We start from the raw sequence: 21,966 nt of genomic DNA on the forward strand, positions 1-21,966 counted from the left end.
GTCCCTCCCACTTCTGTCCTTTGCATCCATTTGTTCACTTCATTAGAGCCAGACCAAGGTTCCTCCTGCTTCTGACATCTGCATCCATTTGTTATCTTCATTAGAGCCAGAGGTAGGTCCCTCGTGCTTCTGTCCTCTGCATCCATTCGCTATCTTCATTAGAGCCAGAGGTAGGTTCCTCCTACTGCTGTCCTCTGCATCCATTTGTTATCTTCATTAGAGCCCAGAGGTAGGTCCCTCGTGCTTCTGTCCTCTGCATCCATTCGCTATCTTCATTAGAGCCAGAGGTAGGTTCCTCCTACTGCTGTCCTCTGCATCCATTTGTTCTCTTCATTAGAGAGCCAGGGGTAGGTCCCTCCTGCTTCTGTCCTCTGCATCCATTCGTTATCTTCATTAGAGCCCAGAGGTAGGTCCCTCCCGCTTCTGTCCTCTGCAGCCATTCGTTCTCTTCATTAGAGCCCAGAGGTAGGTCCCTCCCGCTTCTGTCCTCTGCAGCCATTCGTTCTCTTCATTAGTGCCAGCAGTAGGTCCCTCCCGCTTCTGTCCTCTGCAGCCATTCGTTCTCTTCATTAGTGCCAGCAGTAGGTCCCTCCTGCTTCTGTCCTCTGCATCCATTCGTTCTCTTAATTAGAGAGCCAGCGGTAGGTCCCTCCCACTTCTGCCCTTTTCATTAGAGCCAGTGGTAGGCCCCTTCTGCTTCTGTCCTCTGCATTCAGTGGTTATCTTCATTAGAGCCAGCGGTAGGTCCCTTCTGCTTCTGTCCTCTGCGATCATTCGTTATCTTAGTTAGAGCCAGAGGTAGGTCTTTCCTCCTTCTGTCCTCTGCAGCCATTCGTTCTCTTCATTAGATCCAGCAGTAGGTCCCTCCTGCTTCTGTCCTCTGCATCCATTCGTTCTTTTTATTTGAGAGCCAGCGGTAGGTCCCTCCTGCTTACGTCCTCTGCGTTCATTCATTATCTTCGTCAGAGTCAGAGGTAAGACCGTCTTGCTTCTGTCCTCTGCATTCATTCGTTATCTTCATTAGAGCCTAGAGGTAGGTCGCTCCCGCTTCTGTCCTCTGCATTCATTCGTTCTCTTCATTAGAGCCCAGAGGTAGGTCCCTCCTGCTTCTGTCCTCTGCATTCATTTGTTATCTTCGTTAAAGCCAGAGGTAGGTCCCTCCCGCTTCTGATCTCTGTGTTCATTTGTACTCTTCATTAGAGCCAGAGGTAGGTTCCTCCTTCTTCTGTCCTCTGCAGCCATTCGTTCTCTTCATTAGAGCCAGGAGTAAGTCCCTCTTGCTTCTGTCCTCTGCATCCATTTGTTCTCTTGATTAGAGAGCTAGCGGTAGATCCCTCCTGCTTCTGCCCTCCGCATCCATTTGTTATCTTCATTAGAGCCCAGAGGTAGGTCCATCCTGCTTCTGTCCTCTGCGTTCATTCGCTATCTTTATCAGAGCCCAGAGGTAGGTCCCCCCCGCTTCTGTCCTCTGCTTTCATTTGTTATCTTCGTTAGAGCCAAAGGTGGGTTCCTCCTGCTTCTGTCCTCTGCAGCCATTCGTTCTCTTCATTAGAGCCATCAGTAGGTCCCTCCTGCTTCTGTCCTCTGCATCCATTCGTTCTTTTCATTAGAGCCAGCAGTAGGTCCCTCCTGCTTCTGTCCTCTGCATCCATTCGTTCTCTTCATTAGAGCCAAAGGTAGGTTCCTCCTGATTCTGTCCTCTGCAGCCATTGGTTCTCTTCATTAGAGAGCCAGCAGTAGGTCCCTCCTGCTTCTGTCCTCTGCATCCATTCGTTCTCTTCATTAGAGAGCCATCAGTAGGTCCCTCCTGCTTCTGTCCTCTGCGTTCATTCGTTATCTTCGTTAGAGCCAAAGGTGTGTTCCTCCTGCTTCTGTCCTATGAAGCCATTCGTTCTCTTCAGTAGAGCCAGCAGTAGGTCCCTCCTGCTTCTGTCCTCTGCATCCATTCGTTCTCTTCATTAGAGCCAAAGGTAGGTTCCTCCTGCTTCTGTCCTCTGTAGCCATTCGTTCTCTTCATTAGAGAGCCATCAGTAGGTCCCTCCTGCTTCTGTCCTCTGCATCCATTCGTTCTCTTCATTAGAGCCAGCAGTAGGTCCCTCCTGCTTCTGTCCTCTGCATCCATTCGTTCTCTTCATTAGAGCCAAAGGTAGGTTCCTCCTGCTTCTGTCCTCTGTAGCCATTCGTTCTCTTCATTAGAGAGCCATCAGTAGGTCCCTCCTGCTTCTGTCCTCTGCATCCATTCGTTCTCTTCATTAGAGCCAGCAGTAGGTCCCTCCTGCTTCTGTCCTCTGCATCCATTCGTTCTCTTCATTAGAGCCAAAGGTAGGTCCCTCCTGCTTCTGTCCTCTGCGTTCATTCGTTATCTTCGTTAGTGCCAAAGGTGGGTTCCTCCTGCTTCTGTCCTCTGCAGCCATTCGTTCTCTTCATTAGAGAGCCATCAGTAGGTCCCTCCTGCTTCTGTCCTCTGCATCCATTCATTCTCTTCATTAGAGCCAGCAGTAGGTCCCTCCTGCTTCTGACCTCTGCATCCATTCGTTCTCTTCATTAGAGCCAAAGGTAGGTCCATCCTGCTTCTGTCCTCTGCATCCATTCGTTATCTTCATTAGAGCCAGTGGTAGGACCCTTCTGCTTCTGTCCTCTGCGTTCAGTCGTTATCTTCATTAGAGCCAGCGGTAGATCCCTCCTGCTTCTGACCTCTGCATCCATTTGTTCTCTTCATTAGAGCCAAAGGTAGGTCCATCCTGCTTCTGTCCTCTGCATCCATTCGTTATCTTCATTAGAGCCAGTGGTAGGTCCCTTCCGCTTCTGTCCTCTGCATCCATTCGTTCTCTTCATTAGAGCCAGCAGTAGGTCCATCCTGCTTCTGTCCTCTGCATCCATTTGTTTTCTTCATTAGAGAGCCAGCGGTAGGCCCCTCCAGGTTCTGTCCTCTACGTTCATTCTTTATCTTGGTTAGAGCCAGAGGTAGGTCCCTCCTGCTTCTGTCCTCTGCATTCATTCATTATCTTTGTTAGAGCCAGAGGTAGGTCCGTCCTGCTTCTGTCCTCTGCAGCCATTCGTTCTCTTCATTAGAGCCAGCAGTAGGTCCCTCCTGCTTCTGTCCTCTGCGTTCATTCATTATCTTTGTTAGAGCCAGAGGTTGGTCCCTCCTGCTTCTGTCCTCTGCAGCCATTCGTTCTCTTCATTAGAACCAGCAGTAGGTCCCTCCTGCTTCTGTCCTCTGTGTTCATTCATTATCTTGGTTAGAGCCAGAGGTAGGTCCCTCCTGCTTCTGTCCTCTGCGTTCATTCATTATCTTTGTTAGAGCCAGAGGTAGGTCCCTCCTGCTTCTGTCCTCTGCAGCCATTCGTTCTCTTCATTAGAGCCAGCGGTAGGCCCCTTCTGCTTTTGTCCTCTGCGTTCAGTTGTTATCTTCATTAGAGCCAGCGGTAGGTCCCTCCTGCTTCTGTCCTCTGCATCCACTCGTTCTCTTCATTAGAGCCAGTGGTAGGTCCCTCCTGCTTCTGTCCTCTGCGTTCAGTTGTTATCTTCATTAGAGCCAGCGGTAGGTCCCTCCTGCTTCTGTCCTCTGCATCCATTCGTTCTCTTTATTAGAGCCAGCGGTAGGTCCCTCCTGCTTCTGTCCTCTGCGTTCAGTTGTTATCTTCATTAGAGCCAGCGGTAGGTCCCTCATGCTTCTGTCCTCTGCATCCATTCGTTCTCTTCATTATAGCCAGCGGTTGGTCCCTCCAGGTTCTGTCCTATGCATCCATACTCTTCATTAGAGGCTGAGGTATGTCCCTCCTGCTTCTGTCCTCTACGTTCATTCGTTATCTTGGTTAGAGCCAGAGGTAGGTCCCTCCTGCTTCTGTCCTCTGCATCCATTCGTTCTCTTCATTAGAGCCAGCGGTAGGTCCCTCCTGCTTCTGTCCTCTACGTTCATTGTTATCTTGGTTAGAGCGAAAGGTAGGTCCCTCCGGCATCTGTCCTCTGCATTCATTCTTTCTCTTCATTAGAGCCATCCGTAGGTCCCTCCTGCTTCTATCCTCTGCATCCATTCGTTCTCTTCATTAGAGCCAGCGGTAGGTCCCTCCTGCTTCTGTCCTCTACGTTCATTAGTTATCTTGGTTAGAGCGAAAGGTAGGTCCCTCTGGCATCTGTCCTCTGCATTCATTCTTTCTCTTCGTTAGAGCCATCCGTAGGTCCCTCCTGCTTCTATCCTCTGCATCCATTCGTTCTCTTCATTAGAGAGCCAGCGGTAGATATCTCCTGCTTCTGTCCTCTGTATCCATTCGCTCTCTTCATTAAAGAGCCAGCGGTAGATCCCTCCAGCTTCTGTCCTCTGCGTTCATTCATTATCTTCGATAGAGCCAGAGTTAGGTCCCTCCTGCTTCTGTCCTCTGTGTTCATTCGTTATCTTCATTGGAGCCCAGAGGTAGTTCCCTCCAGCTTCTGTCCTCTTCATCTATTCGTTCTCTTCATTGGAGCCAGAGGTAGGTCCCTCCCGCTTCTGTCTTCTGCGTTCATTCGTAATCTTCATTAGAGCCAGAGGTCGGTCCCTTCTGCTTCTGTCTTCTGCGTTCATTCGTAATCTTCATTAGAGCCAGCGGTTGGTCCCTCCAGCTTCTGTCCTCTGCGTTAATTCGTACTCTTCATTAGAGCCAGAAGTAGGTCCCTCCTGCTTCTGACCTCTGCATCCATTTGTTCTCTTCATTAGAGCCAGCGGTAGGTCCCTCCCGCTTCTGTACTCTGAATTCATTTTTATCTTCATTAGAGCCTGTAGTGTAGTTCCTATTTTCCCTATAGGCCCTGCGCATTGGAATAACATAAACAGTGCAGACGTAGAAGTGCGGTCTTCCAGGTCTCTACTGACTATGCTAAACTTAATTGGGTTTGTACCAACTAGCTCAGAGGTCACTGGAAACTTTCTTGACTGAATAGGAAGTGATCTGCTTCCCAGGCACAGACAAGAAGGGATTCAGTTTTCCAACAACCGCATAAACATGACAACTTTGCTCCTTAGAATAAGAGTCAATCTCTAGAGTCGTGTGAAACAAAAGACAGCTATTTCACTCACTCAGTTGTGCAAGAATTACTTTCACCAAGATGCAGAGAATAGAGAGACGGGCGTTTTCAATAAAAGGTATTATTTATTGAACAGTCTTTCTTCTCATGCAAGAGAAATGAATTGCCACAATTGCAAGACTTGTTATTATAAAAAGTGTGTACAGTAAATGGAGGATTGCGAAATAATACTGTAAAAGCATTGATATGGTTTCTTGATCCATCCCCGGAAGCTTGTTTCCTTTCCAGTAAAAGAATTGGCTTGGTAGTTTGGTATGCCCTGTTCCCATGATGCACTGGGCCAGGGACAGACTAATGTAGCCAGGTTCTGAGCTGGGATGGTGCAGTGAGCTAAAAAACGGTGATGGATCAAGCCCTGATCTGTTGACTGGGTACGAGTGTTCTGTTTAATTCAGATACTCTGTCCATGACCACCCCCTTTTCTGAATCGTTTTGTCCACCACAAGCGTGGAAGGGTATGCTCAGACATGAGTCCCTTGCTCACTACACCATCAGGATTCAAGCAAGCCGGGCCGAAGACGGCTGTAATGCCAGAAACCGGTCCCCGGAAGCTTGTTTCCTTTCCAGTAAAAGAATTGGTTTGGTAGTTTGGTCTGCCCTGTTCCCATGATGCACTGGGCCAGGGACAGACTAATTTGCATGTAGCCAGGTTCTGAGCTGGGATGGTGCAGTGAGCTAAAAAACGGTGATGGATCAAGCCCTGATCTGTTGACTGGGTATGAGTGTTCTGTTTAATTCAGATACTCTGTCCATCACCACCCCCTTTTCTAAATCGTTTTGTCTACCACAAGCGTGGAAGGGTATGCTCAGACATGAGTCCCTTGCTCACTGCACCATCAGGATTCAAGCAAGCCGGGCCGAAGACGGCTGTAATGCCAGAAACCGGTCCCCGGAAGCTTGTTTCCTTTCCAGTAAAAGAATTGGCTTGGTAGTTTGGTCTGCCCTGTTCCCATGATGCACAGGGCCAGGGACAGACTAATTTGCATGTAGCCAGGTTCTGAGCTGGGATGGTGCAGTGAGCTAAAAAACGGTGATGGATCAAGCCCTGATCTGTTGACTGGGTACGAGTGTTCTGTTTAATTCAGATACTTTGTCCATCACCACCCCCATTTCTGAATCGTTTTGTCCACCACAAGCATGGAAGGATATGCTCAGACATGAGTCCCTTGCTCGCTGCACCATCAGGATTCAAGCAAGCCGGGCCGAAGACGGCTGTAATGCCAGAAACCGGTCCCCGGAAGCTTGTTTCCTTTCCAGTAAAAGAATTGGCTTGGTAGTTTGGTATGCCCTGTTCCCATGATGCACTGGGCCAGGGACAGACTAATTTGCATGTAGCCAGGTTCTGAGCTGGGATGGTGCAGTGAGCTAAAAAACGGTGTTGGATCAAGCCCTGATCTGTTGACTGGGTACGAGTGTTCTGTTTAATTCAGATACTATGTCCATCACCACCCCCTTTTCTGAATCGTTACGTTGGAGAGGCAGACATCCATGGGCCACTCGAACATGCACGAGCGACAATGGAACAGAGGCTGCACGCAGGTGACGTGCGCAAAGCGGAAGTTCATCCGGTAACTGATCAGCAGCCCTGCCAACGGCAGTGCCCCCAGTACATGCAGCAGGCGTGCACGGTACAGCTCCACGTGACTGGAGTTGAGCATGTGTCTGGATGGTCTGCAATTGCGTCAGTGGCTCTGCATGAAGCGGCACTGGCTTGCCCTGAGGCAGTCCAGTAGATGAAATGGCACAGCTCGGTGCAATGAGCAGTGTCTGTGTGCAATGGGTGCAGGCCTTGGTTGGGGTGGGAGTACGTGTGAATGCCATTTCACGCACGCCAACTATGACCAAGGACTACTGTGTGTGGGATTTGTACACATTGGTCTCACGTCGGGCAGTGCATAGTGTGTGACTCGCAAACAAATGCTATTGTATATGTCAAGGGGTGCTGAGCACATGCAAGTTCCTCTGACAGGGGGTGCTGAGCACATGCAAGTTCCTGCTCGGAGCTGCAGATGTGCTACCACCTGATAGTACAGAGAAAGGACCTTTCGACCCTACAGTAACTTCAACAGCTGCATGTACAGAGGCCGGTCGTGGGTGTGGTGGGACGTCTCCGACCCTGGGATTCATGGATGACATGCCCAGCACAATGCACATGAGCGGACTCGCTGTGTGTCACATTGCCACACAGCTGCTCCTCCCGGCCACGGGCACCCACACTTGTGTGCGCTGCACGGTTGCATCTCGTGCACTCCTATTGGACACCATTCTAATGTCTATCCGCGCATGTCCAGGGCCATGCCAACAATAACACTGGCCTTCGAAGGTGTAGGCCAACGGTCCGGACAGGGCGGACTCAGGTGTTCTGCCCATGGCCGACTGGGATCGTGCTGCGAATGAGGCCAGGCAACAGACTAATACATCCGCAAGACAGATACACATGACACCTGGCATGCAGGTGCCAAGAAACCAAGTGTCCTCGTGCTCCTACATGTCCCCGTCCCTGCAGGCCCGCCCTCCTGGTACATGCCACATTGCAACATCGTGTACTGTGGCCCTGGTGGTGACAATACCCCAAAACAAAGACACACTTTCATGCACCGGCACATGTCCGGTCCACACCCTGCACCCCCTGCCGAACCAGCACACGCAGCCTGTGCATGCAGGGGGCAGGTGTGGGGCTACATATCAAGGGTCACTGCCAACGCTGAGGTGACATGGCAACGTCCGCAGAAGACAGCACACTGTGATGTTGCAGGGCCTGTGCACATCATGCTGACACAATGAACACACGGGCACACTTGCTCAGATGGAGAAAATGGCTGTGGGCATGTGCGTACGGCCACATTTATTATCAGGCACACTTCCAGAGTGACACCTGTGTTGGATGTGTGTGGGGTGTGTGCACACCAGCCGGCAAGGGCTGCCTGGTACAGTCAGAAACCGACAACAGTGTACATCATAAAGGACACAACCATTCAACCATAAAGGCCCCCTGATTTGTGCTGCACAGAGTTAGTAGCCACGAATGCACTGCGTGCTGCATGGGCCTGCCACCACGAGCCACTGACTTGCGGTGCACTGGGGCAAGGTCACAGGTGCAGAGCAGGTTCATGTGATGACAAGGGGCCTTGTTGCGGAGTGTATTGATGGACAGTGAAAGGTGTACCCCCAGGGTAGGATGCAGAGGGCAGGCCCACGCTGATAGTCACCATTGTGGAGATAAATGGAACAGACGCATGTCGGACACCAAGTCCAGTACAGCCAGAAGAAGATGCAGAAAATCACCAGACCATGGGCTCTGACGCCACCAAGGTCCAACCAGATGGTGCCCATGACTAATTGCGCACAGAGTTAGTGGCACGCATGCTGTTAAGGGATGCCTCCTGCGATGCAGCTTGTCCAATGGTGTGGAGTCCTCCACATCTTACCCAAGACACAGTTCCACATGTGTGACCTAATGGACCGGATTGTAGGCCTGTGGCAGCGGTCAGCTCAGGCCATTCCCCGAGTGTCGCTGGAATAGGTTGGATGGCCCCACGGCCTGCGTAGTACAGGTTCTGTGGCACAACGGGACGTGGACTTGTGATAAACAGGGTTGATGGCAGCAGGTCAGTTGTTGATAGTGTTCGGTCACCTCGTGACTGTGACCCGGCTTTCGTCTGGACTGAGCCCCATCTTCCTATTACTCCTCTCCGTTCGACCACTGGTGTGGACTCTGCCAATCACGATTCACAACTAGGTGCTGGATGGGGGAACTACTGGCCTGCGGGGTAGTTCTGGTCCCTCATCCATGTGTCGCCGGGTTACGTTGAACAGGGTGAGTGGCACCACTTGTCGCCGGCTAGCGTTGAACAGGGTTAGTGGCACCACATGTCACAAGATGCCCATATGGAACTATGCCTCACTGATCAGAGGGTCTGGTGCTGTGGCCGCTGCCCCTGCTTTGGGGTCACAGCCATTCAGGCCTCAGGACACAGTTTCATATATGATTCAGAAAAGGGGGTGGTGATGAACAGAGTGTCTGAATTAAGCAGACCACTCTTACCCAGTCCAAAGATCAGGGCTTGATCCATCACCGTTATTTAACTCACTACCCCATCCCAGTTCAGAACCTGGCTATATGCAAATCAGTCTGTCCCTGGCCCAGTGCATCATGGGAACAGGGCAGACCAAACTACCAACCCAATTCTTCACCAGACAGGAGACAAGCTTCCGGGGACCGGTTTCTGACATTTCAGCCGTCGTCGGCCCGGCTTGCTTGAATCCTGATGGAGCAGTGAGTAAGGGACTCATGTCTGAGTATACCCTGCCACACCTATAGTGGCCAAAAACTATTCAGAAAAGGGGGTGGTGATGAACAGAGTGTCTGAATTAAGCAGACTACTCTTACCCAGTCCAAAGATCAGGGCTTGATCCATCACCGTTATTTAACTCACTGCCCCATCCCAGTTCAGAACCTGGCTATATGCAAGTCAGTCTGTCCCTGGCCCAGTGCATCATGGGAACAGGGCAGACCAAACTACCAAGCCAATTCTTCACCAGAAAGGAGACAAGCTTCCGGGGACCGGTTTCTGGCATTTCTGCCGTCGTCAGCCCGGCTTGCTTGAATCCTGATGGAGCAGTGAGTAAGGGACTCATGTCTGAGTATACCCTGCCACACCTATAGTGGCCAAAAACGATTCAGAAAAGGGGGTGGTGATGAACAGAGTGTCTGAATTAAGCAGACCACTCTTACCCAGTCCAAAGATCAGGGCTTGATCCATCACCGTTATTTAACTCACTGCCCCATCCCAGTTCAGAACCTGGCTATATGCAAATCAGTCTGTCCCTGGCCCAGTGCATCATGGGAACTGGGCAGACCAAACTACCAAGCCAATTCTTCACCAGAAAGGAGACAAGCTTCCGGGGACCGGTTTCTGGCATTTCAGCCGTCGTCGGCCCGGCTTGCTTGAATCCTGATGGAGCAGTGAGTAAGGGACTCATGTCTGAGTATACCCTGCCACACCTATAGTGGCCAAAAACGATTCAGAAAAGGGGGTGGTGATGAACAGAGTGTCTGAATTAAGCAGACCACTCTTACCCAGTCCAAAGATCAGGGCTTGATCCATCACCGTTATTTAACTCACTGCCCCATCCTAGTTCAGAACCTGGCTATATGCAAATCAGTCTGTCCCTGGCCCAGTGCATCATGGGAACAGGGCAGACCAAACTACCAAGCCAATTCTTCACCAGAAAGGAGACAAGCTTCGGGGGACCGGTTTCTGGCATTTCAGCCGTCGTCGGCCCGGCTTGCTTGAATCCTGATGGAGCAGTGAGTAAGGGACTCATGTCTGAGTATACCCTGCCACACCTATAGTGGCCAAAAACGATTCAGAAAAGGGGTTGGTGATGAACAGAGTATCTGAATTAAGCAGACCACTCTTACCCAGTCCAAAGATCATGGCTTGATCCATCACTGTTATTTAACTCACTGCCCCATCCCAGTTCAGAACCTGGCTATATGCAAATCAGTCTGTCCCTGGCCCAGTGCATCATGGGAACAGGGCAGACCAAACTACCAAGCCAATTCTTCACCAGAAAGGAGACAAGCTTCCGGGGACCGGTTTCTGGCATTTCAGCCGTCGTCGGCCCGGCTAGCTTGAATCCTGATGGAGCAGTGAGTAAGGGACTCATGTCTGAGTATACACTGTCACACCTATAGTGGCCAAAAACGATTCAGAAAAGGGGGTGGTGATGAACAGAGTGTCTGAATTAAGCAGACCACTCTTACCAAGTCCAAAGATCAGGGCTTGATCCATCACCGTTATTTAACTCACTGCCCCATCCCAGTTCAGAACCTGGCTATATGCAAATCAGTCTGTCCCTGGCCCAGTGCATCATGGGAACAGGGCAGACCAAACTACCAAGCCAATTCTTCACCAGAAAGGAGACAAGCTTCCGGGGACCGGTTTCTGGCATTTCAGCCGTCGTCGGCCCGGCTTGCTTGAATCCTGATGGAGCAGTGAGTAAGGGACTCATGTCTGAGTATACCCTGCCACACCTATAGTGGCCAAAAACGATTCAGAAAAGGGGGTGGTGATGAACAGAGTGTCTGAATTAAGCAGACCACTCTTACCCAGTCCAAAGATCAGGGCTTGATCCATCACCGTTATTTAACTCACTGCCCCATCCCAGTGCAGAACCTGGCTATATGCAAATCAGTCTGTCCCTGGCCCAGTGCATCATGGGAACTGGGCAGACCAAACTACCAAGCCAATTCTTCACCAGAAAGGAGACAAGCTTCCGGGGACCGGTTTCTGGCATTTCAGCCGTCGTCGGCCCGGCTTGCTTGAATCCTGATGGAGCAGTGAGTAAGGGACTCATGTCTGAGTATACCCTGCCACACCTATAGTGGCCAAAAACGATTCAGAAAAGGGGGTGGTGATGAACAGAGTGTCTGAATTAAGCAGACCACTCTTACCCAGTCCAAAGATCAGGGCTTGATCCATCACCGTTATTTAACTCACTGCCCCATCCTAGTTCAGATCCTGGCTATATGCAAATCAGTCTGTCCCTGGCCCAGTGCATCATGGGAACAGGGCAGACCAAACTACCAAGCCAATTCTTCACCAGAAAGGAGACAAGCTTCGGGGGACCGGTTTCTGGCATTTCAGCCGTCGTCGGCCCGGCTTGCTTGAATCCTGATGGAGCAGTGAGTAAGGGACTCATGTCTGAGTATACCCTGCCACACCTATAGTGGCCAAAAACGATTCAGAAAAGGGGGTGGTGATGAACAGAGTGTCTGAATTAAGCAGACCACTCTTACCCAGTCCAAAGATCATGGCTTGATCCATCACTGTTATTTAACTCACTGCCCCATCCCAGTTCAGAACCTGGCTATATGCAAATCAGTCTGTCCCTGGCCCAGTGCATCATGGGAACAGGGCAGACCAAACTACCAAGCCAATTCTTCACCAGAAAGGAGACAAGCTTCCGGGGACCAGTTTCTGGCATTTCAGCCGTCGTCGGCCCGGCTTGCTTGAATCCTGATGGAGCAGTGAGTAAGGGACTCATGTCTGAGTATACCCTGCCACACCTATAGTGGCCAAAAACGATTCAGAAAAGGGGGTGGTGATGAACAGAGTGTCTGAATTAAGCAGACCACTCTTACCCAGTCCAAAGATCAGGGCTTGATCCATCACCGTTATTTAACTCACTTCCCCATCCCAGTTCAGAACCTGGCTATATGCAAATCAGTCTGTCCCTGGCCCAGTGCATCATGGGAACAGGGCAGACCAAACTACCAAGCCAATTCTTCACCAGAAAGGAGACAAGCTTCCGGGGACCGGTTTCTGGCATTTCAGCCGTCGTCGGCCCGGCTTGCTTGAATCCTGATGGAGCAGTGAGTAAGGGACTCATGTCTGAGTATACGCTGCCACACCTATAGTGGCCAAAAACGATTCTGTTTGTAAAGCTTTTATTCGACATATTTGTCATAAAGCCATAACATTTAAAATACATTCATGAATTAGAATTCTTTTTTTTAAAAGAAAACGAGATAACATCATTTCGAAAATGCATATATACATATTTGGTGTTCTAGGGCAACATCACAGGGTATGTATAAACTATATGAGGATACACTTACTATTTCATTATTTTAGATTTAACGTACAAAGCATAGTGTTCTACCAATTTGTGAATAATTACAAGACCGAGTATTAAAAAAGTCTATATACATTACATAAATAATTAAAATGCCAGTAATTAAAATAAAACTTATAATTCTATATTTTAAGCCCAAGTTTCTTTCTAATCAAGCAGACACTATGGAGGTACCTACTGACTCCAAAAGTTACCAACTGGGAGGTCGAGGATTTAAATATCCTTTCTGCCTCTTTGAATGATCTTATGTCCAAATTTTTACAGAGAGGTTTTATCCATTTCGTACGTTGAAATTTGTATTGCGGACAAAAGAATAGGATATGGACCTCATCTTCTTTCTGGTTAAGTTCGCACAGTTTACAATTGTATAAATCATTCCCCTTGGAATTTCCCCACCGGCAGGTATTTGCATTTATGTGTAAGACGCCGTATCTGTATTGTAGATATACAGTTTTGGCCAAGGGTGGCTCAACTTCATCCATGAACTGTTCAAACATGGGGATATCCTTAAATTGCAAAACCTTCTGGGTTAAGGAGCCAGTGCCACGTTCATGTAAGTATACGTTATTGGTCACGTACGACCAGAAAGCAACTTTTACTTGATCTTTACAATTAATTTGCAAGGCAGTTGGGTTTGTCCAAAAGTGAGAAAGACCTATTTTTTTTAACCAAGTGGATATATGTCTCAGCCACTTAATTGAGTGAAATCTGTCCAGTTCCCTAATTTCCAATAAGCCAGTTCTATAGTCAGTGAGTTCCGGGGTAGACCATAGTCTTACCCAATAAAGAAGTGGCCTCAACCAGCATAAAAAGTCTGTACGTTTTACATTGATATCTAGATAAACAGGCACTAAAGGCGTTCTTGATGGTAATCTTAGTAGTCGCCTAAAGAACGCGTTCTCATCAATATCAAATGTCTTGTTTGAGTAGGGCCCTCAGATCTCGGCTCCGTAAAGGGCTGCCGATTGCGCTTTGGCTTTAAATACTTCTATCGCAGGGGTTATAGCTTTTGAAGTACTCCCTCCATGGATTTTTAAAATAGGGAGTGAGCTGTGTTTAAGTGTCATCCTACTTTTTTCTTATTGTTTTTTCCAGGACATTTTGCTATCTAGCCTGATGCCCAGATAATCAAAAAATTCCACGTACTCTAATTTGGTACTTTTTAGGGCCAAATTCTTCTTAAAGGTTTTTGGTGGATTAATGGCCATGTACTTAGTTTTTGAAGAGTTGATTTCTAGCCCCTTTAGTTCGCAATAGCTATTGAACTGGTTTATTAAGTTTTGTAGACCTTTGGGAGTTTGTGATAATAAAATGGTGTCATCCGCAAATAACAATGCTGTGATCGCCTCATTGCATAGTTTCGGGGAATCATGGTTGCAATGTGCCAGATAGGGGGGAATGTCATTTACAAATAAAGAAAAAAGGGTGGGGGCCAGCACGCACCCTTGGCGTACCCCCCTTTTAACTGGTATAGCCTGAGTAAGTTCACCATTACTTCCCCACCTTACTTTTGCAAAATTATCAGTATGAAGCTTTACAAGGTTAAACAGCAGTTCATTCGGGACACCCATGTTCCTCAAAGTGTCCCATAATAGGGAACGTGGGACAAGATCAAACGCTGAGCGTAGATCCATAAATGCTACATATAGGCTACTCTTCTTTAGTTGGACGTATTTCCAATAGATACACATGAACCTATACACCTGGTCCACAGTGCTTGTCTTAATTCTGAATCCTGCTTGATATTTTGAGAGGATTTTGGATTCCTCTATCCAATCTAAAAGTCGATTTAAAATATGCCTGGCAAATTTTTTTTGTAAAATGTCGATTAAACTAATCGGTCTGTAATTGGCTGGGTTATAGCGATCCCCTTTTTTATAAATGGTCACTATTTCCGCCCCCTTCCACGTTTCAGGAATCGGAGTCCCTGCAAAAATAGAATTACACCAAAAATTTATATAAGGACACCATACTTCAATGTTATGTGCGAATAAATCCCCAGGTAGCTTGTCCGGCCCTGATGCCTTGCCGGCCTTAATTGCACAAAGAGTCTCTTCGACACTAAATTGGGGGAAGTTGTTGCTCGGGGGTAGAACAATTCCTAGATTATTTTCGTCTGGAGTTACAGCTGCCAAATCATATAACTTTACAAAATGATCATACCAAATTTTCTCATCCAGAAAAAAGTCCCTATTGGAGCGACCTGTTTTATTGTTTTTTGATATCAAGCTCCAAAAGGTGCTTTGGTCGTGCTTCCTAGCAGCGTTTAGGAGATCTTCCCAGATCAAATTATCCCATTCCTTTTTTGCACTAGGGAGAAGTTGTTTATATTCATATCTACATTCTCTTACCCTCATCTGATCTTTGGACTTCACAGCATTGATTAGGTTACTTTTTGCTAGGCGACACTGTTTGTTGTACCACGGTGTCTCTAGTTCAAGTTGCCTGCTTGTGGTGCCCTTATCAATGCGACATGTTTTGCTCAGGAGGGGGATTAATGATTCTACTAAATGTTGGTGCATTTTAAGGACTTGCAGGGAACCCAAACTCAAATTGTCGTATAAGGGGATAATCTCTGAGAAGGTGTTGTAAATACCCACTAGTGTGTCTTTTTTTGCTAGTATATGTCACCACTTTAAAGCTCTTCTATTATTGGAGACCTCGACTTCTCCCACCTCCCTGGTGGATTCTGTTTCATCATCTGATGTCAAAAATGGGTGAGACAGTAGCCCCAGTTGTAGAGGGAAGTGGTCACTTTCTGGTCTATTCACAACTTCAAAGGCTAGCAATAGGTGCCATATGTTGATTGTAATCAGCATAAAATCGATCAATGATTTAGAGGTCCCCTTGTTATACGTAAAATTTGCTGGTTTATCTGGATTAAGGCGACCATTACATGCCCTTAGATCATTAGATACAATTAGTTCAAAAATCTGCATGGCTGCCACTGAACTTTTAACTGATTTTACACTATCTAGGGAGGGAATATCGTGAGCCCTGTCTTCATTTTCTAATAGATTTTCAAACCCCGACACAGGTTCGAATTGGCAGTTGAAATCCCCACCAATAATTACTTGGGGGTTTCGCTCCAGATTACTCAAATACGAACTTAATTGTTCTACAACCATTGATTCCTTGTTACGGGGGTTTGGCCTGTTATAAATATTTATCAGGTAAACGTCCCCCATATCCTTCGTGGTCAACTTTACCCCAAGCAGATCATTAGAATCAAAGTGCAAAGGTGAAACAACAACATTCAAGGATATTTTTATCCATATTATTAAACCCCCTGATGGTCTGCCTCTTGCAGATGCAATCGCCCCACAGTAAAATGCTTTATAACCAAGTCTATGAACCATATTGATTGCCCAAGTTTCCTGTAGGAGTATGATATCATGCTCTTCCATGAAGGAACTCCACATCCTGTCGCAAAGATTTCTTGACAACCCTGCGATGTTCCATGACAGAATTTTTATATCTTGCATTAGTTTGCATTGTACTGAGCTACTGCGGTCTTCATTAGGAACGTTTGTTATCTCCCCCTCATTAAAACCATTCAGAAGCCCACTACTGGATACTAATTCATGAGGCTCCGTACGTGCCATTTGCAACATATTTTGGTCCTTTGTAATACAAATATCCACTGGTGCCCTCACTTGGTGATCTCTTGAAATGCTAACAGTCAATGTTCCAGCCTGTGGGATTTTAACTGGTTCAGTTGCAATGGGCATTGCGCAGGTACTTGTACTTGGTCTTACATACGAGTCCTTTAAGTGGTCACTGGGTATGGGGGAAGAGTTTCCCCAACATTCACACCCTACTACTTGTCATCGACCCCACCATGACCAGTTTGTGTCCACACCCATATTCTGTACTTTCTGTGCATACATTCCACCACCAGGTGTTGAGGGATCGAAGAACGAATACCTGTTGCCCATCATGCCTGCCCAAGATGGATCTCCATTAACTAATGTTAATTGCTTTGGGTAAAAATAACTAAGATCACAGGTTCCGATTCCTGGATGTCCTCTCCGTTGCTTTTGGCCGTACACAAGGTGTGCTACTGAGGGATCTTTCAAATTCACCAAGATACAGTCCCCTATTATGTCCTTTGGCCTGGTGCCCAACCAGCTGACTCTTCGGACGTGAATGACCTGGCAGTTGATGGTGTATGGCAAGGGTCTGTTTTCTCTCAACCAGTATAGGGTCTTATTTTTAAGTTCGTCATATGACTCCCTTTTGTTGGGTTTCAGCGGAGGGACGCCAGTTAGCACTACCACATACGGTTGGCAACCAGGTGGGAGATCAGCATTTGGAACTTGTTTAGACACTGGCTTGTCTGTATTGCAATCATCTACTAGGTCGTTAGTATTGAGGTCACCATTTGTAGTGCAAGCTGAAGTTCCTACCCTTTCGACAGGTCTTAGTGGCGCCAAAGTTTGAGAGGTGGTGGTTACAGCAACCTGTTTCCCTTTGCGTGGCACAGGTTTTGGGGGGACGGCCGATTGTATTCCTCCATTATTTGTCTGTACCTTGGAGGGGCCTACTTGCGATCCCCCTGGTGCAGCATTGTCCTTTTTCCGGTCTATCACCTTATCTTTTCTTGGTGATCTAGTTTGTTGCGGTGGGTTGGGAGTACATGGACTGGATTCTCCCCTTATGGTATCAGTTCCAATCTTAGAGTGTAGTTTGACTAAGGATTTTAATGAAAAAAAGTTGTCCAATGAGGTTTGTTCAAATTTGTCCAAACGCTCCGAGAGCTCCTTCAGTCTTTCAGTTACAGGTAAAATCAGAGATGTCATTAGCTGTTGGATCTGTTCCATCAGAGAATTGACTACTGGAGGACCCTTTGGGCAATTATCCCGTTCTATATCCGGTACAGGACCGGCAGAAGCATTTGCAAGGTCACCCTCTTTCTGTTCACTTACTTCTGCCTCTGTATGCGTGGTGTCAGACCCTGTGGATTTACAGTAGATGCCCCCATTCATTTGGTTCCTTCGTATTCTTTTAAGGGCCTTCAGTCTATAGCCCTTACGCGGGGTAACAATTCTCTTCCTTTTTAGTTCTACACGACTTGCTTTTATCGGAAGGGATAGAGAGTCTTGTCCTGGGGGGTCATCGTGTATCAATATTACGGGCAGAGTAGGTAGGTCTGCTACCGTTGTGACTGAATGGTTTGATGTGGCAACATTGTTTAAAGTTTTGTTTGTTGTCACTGGATCGGGGATAATATCAAGAAGACCATTATCTGCCCTCGGGTCGACAATACAAGGCTGCATGCAGCTAGGTGTTGTGGAGATTAAGGGTTCTGCTGGTAAAGTGTTCGTAGGAGATATAGCCTGTACCAGAGTTCCCAGGGAAGAGCGCTTGTGCGTAAGATATTCCTGCGATAGTCTTCGCTCTGCTAGGATTATTTCCTTCTCTACAACAGAAACGGCACGAGTTATAAAATTGTCCATAGTGCCTATCGTGGAGTTTCCCCCTCGCCTTGAACATCTGCCTGAACGAGTGGCCATTGGAGAGTAGGCAGACATGTGGGAGATACAGCAGGATAGGCAAGTGCTATATGTACCAACGGTAACAATTTTTTTTTACCTAAGTTATTTTGTTTCTTTAGGGGGGTGGCCCGTCCCGGCCCCTGCTGGCCCCGGACGGCCACAGAAGGCCCGCCCTTTGCCCGGGCTTCGCTCGGCGTCCCGCTTGCGTCCCGCAAGACGGGCCCTTATCGGATTTTGTAGGTGGAGAGCGGTTGTGGGCGGGGCACGCAGGGGGGTGCTGACCGGATGTTGCTTGGTCGCGCAGGGACTCCTGGAACAGTGAGTCCCTGCCGCGCTCCTCCCCTGCAGCCTCTCTGCACCACAGGTGTCCTGTACTCACTGCAAGCACGGCAGACGGGGGACAATGCAGCGTTGGTGGGTCCTCCCACGAAGCGGCTCCCGCGAAGCGGGAGCGGCGAGGAGCTGGATTTAAGCAAACGGGTCAAAGCAGCAGAGTGTCCCCGTGGCAGCAAGGAGTCTCTCAGAGGGTCACGCTGTTTCAATACCCCGGGCTCCTTTTCTATCCTTCGCCGGTTGCAGGTTGTGGGCGGGGCACGCAGGGGGGCGCTGACCGGATGTTGCTTGGTCGCGCAGGGACTCCTGGAACAGTGAGTCCCTGCCGCGCTCCTCCCCTGCAGCCTCTCTGCACCACAGGTGTCCTGTACTCACTGCAAGCACGGCAGACGGGGGACAATGCAGCGTTGGTGGGTCCTCCCACGAAGCGGCTCCTGCGAAGCGGGAGCGGCGAGGAGCTGGATTTAGGCAAACGGGTCAAAGCAGCAGAGTGTCTCAGAGGGTCAGAAAAGGGGGTGGTGATGAACAGAGTGTCTGAATTAAGCAGACCACTCTTACCCAGTCCAAAGATCAGGGCTTTATCCATCACCGTTATTTAACTCACTGCCCCATCCCAGTTCAGAACCTGGCTATATGGAAATCAGTCTGGCCCAGTGCATCATGGGAACAGGGCAGACCAAACTACCAAGCCAATTCTTCACCAGAAAGGAGACAAGCTTCCAAGAATTGGCTTGGTAGTTTGGTTTGCCCTGTTCCCATGATGCACTGGGACAGGGACAGACTAATTTGCATGTAGCCAGGTTCTGAGCTGGGATGGTGCAGTGAGCTAAAAAACGGTGATGGATCAAGCCCTGATCTGTTGACTGGGTAGGAGTATTCAGCTTAATTCAGAAACTCTGTCCGTCACCACCCCCTTTTCTGAAACAGTTTCATATATGGCACCTATTGGGCCAAAGTTGATGCCGGTGTAGTATGTGAATGAGGATGGAGTAATGTGTGCCAGCGTCGGGGGGCCAGCGATGGTCTGAGAGGCTGCCAGGGTCGTGGACCTTGGGCTTGGAGCTTGTGCCTGCACATGGTGGCCCCTATGTGACACACGCTGGTTTTGGGAGGTAATCAGTGTGGCCTGGCTGCGCAGGGGCGGGCCTTATAGGTTCGGGGTCCAGCGGGCCAGGGTACAGCAGGTGCACAGGATCGCAGGCAACTCCGCTCACGTGGATGACCTTGTGGAGTGGTGAGCTGCGCCACCCTGGCAGAAACGTTGGGCTTTCCGGAAGAGGACCACACCCAGGGCTACGTGCTTTTTTTATTTACACCCCTACGATGGCCTGGCGTACGCCGGGCCATCCCACTCTGCGCACGCTTACGGGGAGGACATAACAGGCAACATTTCCGTATACTCCCCCATTGGCCGGGGAGACATGGTTGCGTCCACTACACTACATACACCAGAGGTGTATGTCGCCATGGATGTGGGTATGTTCTGCATACTGCGGTCTGTCCAGCACATCTCCGCCACACTTGGCATTGTGTACTCTCCCAATCATGGTTCTCCTGTCTCCTTCATACATGCCTGGTTGCCACCTCTCCCCACATTCAGGTAGTGTGTGGCTGAGGTACCATGCCATTGATGGCTCATGTGCAGGGCTTGCCCAGGTTATCATTGTGAGTTGTTCTGTCGTGTCTGGTGGGTGGACATGTTGATTTGCATGTTGGTTGTGAATTTGTGACGTATGTATTGCCAGGGTTGTGAGTTGCATGGTTGTGGAGTTGAGGTGAGTGAAGTGTTCATTTGGAAATTGCCAAGGGATTGTGCATTTCTCTTGGTGCCATCCTGGGAACGCTGGTTGCTGATGGACTGTCGGAAGATGGAGGAATCATGCACACTGGCTGGGTATTTGGAGGCGACATTGGTGGAGGTTCCACGGTGTTCTGTTGTTGCCTGCACATTGATGTGAGACGCGTGCTTTCTGCTGCGGTGATTGTGTGCTGTGTCGGCAGGGGGCACAGGTATGACATGTGTGCTGTGGATTGCCCCCAAGACGTGCATGCATCCAGCTATGGCGTATGGTCCCTGCTTGGAGGCCATCAGATCCTGCATATTGTGTTGGACGTATAGGGACTGGGGTACCAGGATGTGGTGATGTCCAGGACAGGTGTGATGGACTTGGATGTGGCTGGCTGTGTGACTCCTCCGACTCTGGCGAGTGTTGGTTGGGGGGTACCAGGGGCCAGCAGGTGCAGCACAGCCAGCAGCTTTGTGTGGGGTGTGATGTTGGTTGTCTGCTGTGTTGGTTCAGTCGGCCTGTTTGGTCTTGTTGGTCAAGATGCATAGGATGGTTGTCCTTTTGGGCCTTTAGTGGGCAATGACATTGTCAGGTGTTGGTTCTGTGAGGCTGGTGCGGTTTGTGGGGTCTGCTATCTTTGTCTGTGCTGCCTCTGTGGTGTTCCGGGGAGCAGGGGGTGTTCTGGGTTGGGGGTTGGGGTCCTGGGGTTGTGGCGGTGGGTTTTGTGGCCCTCTTGGGTGTCTGGGCCGCATGACCAGTGGCTCCGTGGCATCTGTTGTCCTTCCGATGTGGCTGTGGGCTGTGCTCCCTTTTGTGGTGCAGGCTGTGGTCTGAATTTGCACCAGGTCAGAGAAGGTGTTATTTTCCTGGAGCTAATGTGCCTTATCACCTGTTTTGTGTTCTTATTGCAGTTCTGTCTGGTCGTTGTGAATGTTGTGGAGTGGTGTTGTCACAGCTTTTGGCACGGGAACGCCTACTCTGCATCTCATTAGCAATAGTTGCGGGAGTTATCTGTGGCGATGTATTTTGCAGCTGCTATAGCGGTTGAACTGGTGCTGTGGGCTGTTAACACCTGCTTGTGAATGGGGAGATACATTTATCACTACTTTGGCTGTGATAAAGTGCCGTTAACTTCACAATAGCTCCTTGAGAATACGCCCCTCAGTGTTGCGGATAGATGATGTGGCTGCTCACCCCATTCTATTGAGAACCCACTGAATACCCCCCGACACTGATGCCGGGAAGACGACCTGCTATACTAACATACAAGCTGGCTCACCACAAAAGGTGCACAAGAGGGGGCTTTGAAGCTGAGTATGAGCAACAGGCCTGACGAGGTTGGGTCTCGCAAAGACCAGAGACCGGCCGAAGCGGAAGCTGAGGCGGGACAGGCAAGGCCCCTTATAACTCCTTCTACAACACAACATCTGTTGGAGGGGAAGGCGGTCCGGCAGCTCACCCTGATGGGGCTGCTTTGAGGAAAAGCTGACCCACCATTGCACCCAGAACCCGGGCCAGAGAGTATACGCTTTCCTGTGGCCCCCCTTCCTGGGAGCGCAGGCCCCGTGGGACTCTGGGACGGCCCCTGGATAAGACAGAGGTCGCTCAGAACAATGGCGCTAGCGCACAAAACTCAACCT

This window comes from Lissotriton vulgaris, unplaced genomic scaffold (genome assembly GCF_964263255.1).
Source record: "Lissotriton vulgaris unplaced genomic scaffold, aLisVul1.2 SCAFFOLD_451, whole genome shotgun sequence".
NCBI lineage: Eukaryota > Metazoa > Chordata > Amphibia > Caudata > Salamandridae > Lissotriton > Lissotriton vulgaris.